This window comes from Podarcis vaucheri (assembly GCF_965113315.1).
Source record: "Podarcis vaucheri genome assembly, chromosome: 4".
In the NCBI taxonomy this organism is placed as follows: Eukaryota; Metazoa; Chordata; class Lepidosauria; order Squamata; family Lacertidae; genus Podarcis; species Podarcis vaucheri.
Genome location: NC_138762.1, coordinates 25,439,417 through 25,445,779, shown reverse-complemented (window position 1 = coordinate 25,445,779; position 6,363 = coordinate 25,439,417).

The following is a 6,363-nucleotide window of genomic DNA, read 5'->3' as shown; positions in this document are numbered from 1 at the left end:
CGGTCTACAGCAGAAATCTGAGTGCATTGTTTATCTCCTGTTGTTGTTTATCTCCTGTCTGGCAGGATACCTGTTGATGCTTACTTGATTGGATACCCTGGGGAGCCTGGCCAGTCTTTTGTAATGATAAATACTTATTTCCTGAGCCAGGTCACAGGCTCACACCCTATTGATATTTTAAATGTGCCCTTAAGACAGGGTTTGTGAAGGAAAAGACAATAGGGAGGCTTTTCCATTTTCCCTTGACCTTGCAGAGAAAACATTTGGTCAGTTTGGGAATCAAAAATGGTTTTAGGTCAGTCTTCCTGTGCTGATCTATGTACGTGCTTGGTTGGTACATTTATGAACATTTATTATACATCTAAGACCTTAAAATTCTTGTCACAATACTGTACCTACAAACCCAAGTCTGCCTTCTTTAAAGCAGAACACATAGTTACCCAAGACATAGTAATATCTAAAACGGATCTACATTACCTATGGATGTACAAATAAATTGACTTTAATAAATTTTATCAGCTAATTATAAGTGAACAAACTGCTACATAATCCACACAAGGCAGAGGTGCTTTTTGGTCTGTCAGCAGGCAGAACAGGGAATAGTCATTCAGCCTGTGTTGAATGGGGTAACACTCCCCTTGAATACAGAAGTTCAGAGTTTGGGCAAGCTCCTGGACTCAGCCCTGAGCATGGATGTTGAGGTCACTGCAGTGGCCAGGAGTGTATTTGCACAGTTAAAGCTAGTATTTGCACAGTTAAAGCTAGCTAGATGTCTGATTTGGCCACAGTGGCACATGCCTTAGTTACATCCCATCTGGATTACTGCAATGCGCTCTACGTGGGGCTGCCTTTGAAAAGGGCTGAGAAACTTCAACTGGCTCAAAGAGATGCAGCCAAATTGTTGACTGGGGCTGGTTTTAGGGAGCATACAAGTCCCCTTCTAGAACGACTCTGCTGGCTACTGGCTTATTTCTGAGCACAATTCAATGTGCTGACCCTTTTTTCAGGGTCAGCCCTGATGTCAGGAAGTGTATGATGTCCAAATTTATTGACTGGAAATAAATTAATTAATCAAACCTTAACTGATGGTATTAAGATTAAAATATTTCTCATGAAAAGTACAATTAGCAATCTATTGCGTTTGTTGCAAGAAAGACTTAACACTGAAACTTATTTTGAAGAATTTCAGAAAACTTAACAAGTTTACTAAGATTTCCTTAAACTGAAATCCATTGTGGGATATAGAATGACAGCATTTAGAGTTTATTCATTATCTCACGATTTCTAGCATATATATGAAACCAGCTTTTTATTTTTTAAAAAATAAAGAGATTAGTGTCTTAATTCTTTATTCCCAGTACTATGAATCGGAAGTTATAACAGTAATTGAGGACAGAAACGTTTGCAACTATTATATTTATCAAAGGACATGGATAATAAGTGAACAAAGCAGGTGTCTTAACTACAACAGTTTTAAAGCTGCAGAAAGAAAACTTTACATTTACGCAGATGTAATTCATAGCCATTATGATTTTGCAGCCCAAACTGCTATCTATAAAATACAAAGACTAAACAAATTGGCATTGACTTTAAAGTGTAGGGTTATTCAAAAGGAGCATGTATACAATTGACTGTTTAACAGCTCCTTTACTCTCTCCAACATATCCCGGGAACTCCAGTTCTGGGAGCTATGGAATGTCTTAAGAGAATTAGAAGCATCCTCACTAAACTATAATTTTCAGGACTATTTGCAGAAGCCATAACTGGTAAACTGGTATAAAATGGAAGTAAGTTTGGGTCTGCCCAGTAACAACAACCAGAACTCCAGATTCCCTCTGACATCATGGTTTGCAAAAACTTGTGTACATGTTAGTGAGTGGCTTACAAAGCATAATAATATTTATGGACAATATTCCATAAGAAGCTACATCACTGAAGCTTCTGCTTACATGGTTGTATTTTCGTATCCCATGATTAGGGATTAGTTTGTCTTTAGGAAGTACTTTGACTTCTTATGGGTGCTTAGATGTCCTTAGTGGTTGTCACATTGGTACATCTTTGAATGGATAGATGCTTTTTAACGTGTCACTATCTTTCTTTCTTTCTGCTTGGCTGTCCATCATTTTTGTCCTTGAAAATAACAGTGAATGAACATTCAGACAATATTATCCACAGGAAATAGGCATACTGGCAATCAAAGTAACGAAAGTAGCACTTTTCATCCCCTGTGTAGTCAATGAACACTGCAATTTCATCCCTCTTCCTTACTCCAAAATGTAAAAACAACAACACTTAGGATATAGCACTTACAATTTTTCCAAGTCAAAGAGGACAGCACACTGCTGCTTATTGGTTGTGGGTAATTCCTTCAAATTGTATAGCACACTCAACACATTGTCAGCACCTCATAATATCATGCATAATCTCTTGATCCATATGACCACCATCTGAAATGTTGAGAGAGGAGGCATGCCATATTCACCATAGGTTCAGGAAGCATCTGTTTAGCAGACCTTGCATTCTGACATGTATCATCATGTTCTTTACACACTCAAGAGGTAAAGCTCACAAATACTATTTAAAATAAAAAAATTCCTTCCAGTAGCACCTTAAAGACCAACTAAGTTAGTTCTTGGTATGAGCTTTCGTGTGTATGCACACTTCTTCAGATACACACGAAAGCTCATACCAAGAACTAACTTAGTTGGTCTTTAAGGTGCTACTGGAAGGAATTTTTTTATTTTGACTATGGCAGACCAACACGGCTACCTATCTGTAACTGGAACCATGGAAAATACTATTTACTTCAAGTTATATTTTGCTCTTTTTCCTCATACAGCAGAGGAGGGGACCCAGTTAAGCCTCCTGTTTCACAGTGGTTCCAGTTCTATATGAAAAAAACAAAACAATACTATATTTTATTTACCCAGGCATTTGGTGGTTAAGTTAGCTTCTACTGTGGTGCTCATCTTTTACTCAGGTGAGGTAGGACTTGTCTTTGTTACTGTATTGCTGAATGAGCATTTTAGGAATTTTGTATTGTATGCCATTTAAAAAATGGGCTTTTAATTGGTTGTGTCTGTTTGCATTTCCTTTCATTCTTAAGTTCCTTTGAGACATTTCTTTTTAGTGTATGAAACAGCTAACACGGGCAATTAATTATTATAGTAACCAGGCTTGCTGACTTTTAGGATATGGCAGCTGCAACTAGAGAATTGGATTGCAATAGACTATTAAAAAAATAAAATAAAAGCAGTCTCCATAACATCCACTCTAATTCAGGGGGAGAAGCAATGCCATAAAAATCAATTAAGTGCCATTAAAAGCTTGTGGGAATAGGTCAGATTTCATCAGGTGACAAATGCATAGCAACGAGGGTGCCTCATGACTTGGGAGGGAGCTCCACACTTTGGCATAGGAGGACCGCTTAACTGTCATGGACTGGCTGGATGCAGAGGAATTATGGGAGACTCCAGCTGGGGAACCCCCAAAGGAACCCCCAGGGGAAGATGGTGCAGAGGCAAGGGGTTGGTGGTGGGACAATATTGTGTGGTTAGAGGGAGGAGAGGGAGCAGACGGGGAGGAGGTGTCAAAAGCTGAAGAGGTAAAAGGATTAAGCGAGCAGGAAGAAGCTGTGGCAGAGAGCAGTCCAGAATTAAGAGGCAGAAGCAGAGGCTGGAGAGGAGAGGGGCTAAGAGGCAGCAATGAGTCAGGGGGGTGAGGAAGCCAGGCTGTCTCCTCCTGCGGTGACCAGCTCCCCTCACCCTGGTTGCCCAGAACCCGTGGAGGTATGAAGATGGTGGAGCAGCGACAAACAAGATGAAGGAGTCTCAGATTGCATGGGAAGGAACCAGGGGAGGAGGTGACTTAGAGAGCTGTGGGAAGGTGGGGACCTTCAGTTTCTCGCAACTGCCGCATTGGGGCAAGATCTGCTGGGAAGAGCTGCTTTGCTCACTAGGCCTGGGCTATTTTGTTTCTTTGAATAAAGAGTTAACTTCACTGATACCTTGCCAATTATTGCTGAATTGCTCTCTACACCCACCCTGACATTAACCCACAGCAAAAAAAAAAAGGAACTGCATCATCACAGACAGATTTGCATATACAAATTTGTATGTATAGGTGTGAATTTAGAAATATTTGCTATTATCTCAATAAAATACATCATACCATCATGACCACCAGGTGACCTATGTGCCTGCTTTCCTCTTTGAACTGTTTCTGTTCCATCTCGCCAATAAGAACTATTGCCTGAGTTTGCCTTTTCCCTTTTCCCTCCTAATCCAAGATTCTTCTTGTGTCATGTATTTTAGTCTGTTTGTCTGGATGTTGGCATACAACTCTCATCATGCCTAGCTAGCAGGACCAGTGGCCAGAGATTATGGGAATTGTAATCCCAAAATAGCTGGAGACCTGAATTTGGGAAACCCTGAACTATTATTATTATTTATCATTCTATGCCATTCTGGGAGCTTTTTTCAGATGAAGAGCAGGGTAAAATGCTTCAACCGTACAGTACAGTATAAATAAATAAATGTTCAATAATGCATGCCCACTAGGAGGCAGTAATAGCTCTCAGTCCCTACCAAACAATGCAGCTCTCTATAAATCCTTCTGCTCTGAGGACAGAATAAATCATTCCCCAACAAAAATATTATTGCTCTTTTCTGTTTTGAAAATTTTGGGGAAAACAACAGTTATGCATAAAAATGTCACATTGTGAAACAGTTTAATTGGGCCGATAAATATATAAAATGTTGGTACACAAACGAAACAATGTATTAATGAGCAAATAGTATGGGGAAAGAGAAATGTCATGGCAAGTTTTTGGGATTTTGCTGCATTGAGGGGAAATGTTAGCACAATGCTTTTGTGGACGTGCTCAGAATAGATCATTTATCAATATAGTTTAGTTATTTATGACAGTTTATTTTACACTTTCATTCCTGGAATGGAAGGGCTGTTCCAGTATGACTGATGTCAGTAAAGTACTCTTTTTTATTATTATTATCCTGAGCTTTAAAGGTTAGAATTTTTACAGATGAGATATTGAGTAGCTCACCATGCTGCTTACTAGCTGTTTACAAATGTTATTAATTAATTTAATTTTTCAATAATATCATCAACACATTACCAGAGAGTACCAAGTATAGAATATTACATGAGTTCAAAACTGTCCTTCAAGCAAAGTCCATTTATGTCATCCTTCAAAATTAGTTATCCCAATGTGTCTTTCCACAATAAACCATAGGTGGTGGGGGATCACCAATCATGTTCCCTTTGTGCTATGTAGGCAATAAAACAGAACCATTTGTCCTTAATTGTTATTGTTTTCTGTCTTTGATTTGTTAGGATAGTTTTCTTCCATTAAAACAACTGTCCATATTTATTAATACCATTAATTTTAACATTGTATATTTGCTGCTCTTATTAGTAATCTGATCTACAGGTTTGTTTATTTTTTAAATGTTTTTAGCTGATATAGGTCATTTGCCATTTGCATATTGTATTCCACCGCAGGATCCACTGTGGTGAAAGGCACGCAGCAAATATGGCTAATGCATCAATAAACAATGAAATGAAAATAAAAGGCATAAAAGCATCATAAATGACAGCCATAAAACTAATAAGATTGGGCAGCTGAGCTACCCCATAAACTAACAGTTATAAAACACATTGAAATATATGGGCACAGAAGAATGAATTTACTTGGCATGAAAACGAAACAGAGGTGGCACCAGGAAAGCTTTTCAACAGAGTGTCACTGTCAAGAAGGCCATCTTTCTGCTCACTACAGTGGTACCTCAGGTTAAGAACTTAATTTGTGCTGGAGGTCCGTTCTTAACCTGAAACAGTTCTTAATCTGAGGTACCACTTTAGCTAATGAGGCCTCCTGTGCGATTTCTGTTCTCATCCTGAAGCAAATTTCTTAACCCGAGGTACTATTTCTGGGTTAGCCGAGTCTGCAACCTGAAGCGTCTGTAACCTGAAGCGTCTGTAACCCAAGGTACCACTGTATTGATCAATTCTGGGGAATAGGCAGGGCCGGCCGTACAATGAGGCAGCTGCCTTAGGGCAGAGCTATTTTTCTGGAAAAAGAGATGCTGAAACTCTCCATGAACACATCCCTTGTTCTCTCAGAATGGCAATGGCGCCCACCTGAGAGGTGCTGGAACTGAGTTCCAACAAGTTCCAGGTGGAAAAAAAAACAGGCACTCTGGGCAGCTTCCAACAAATTATAAAACCACAGTAAAACAATGAACATTAAAAACTTCCCAACACAGGGCTGCTTTCATATTGTTTACCGTACTATACAGGGTGTCCCCAAAGTAGGTATACTTTTTTAAAATGAACAAACAAATA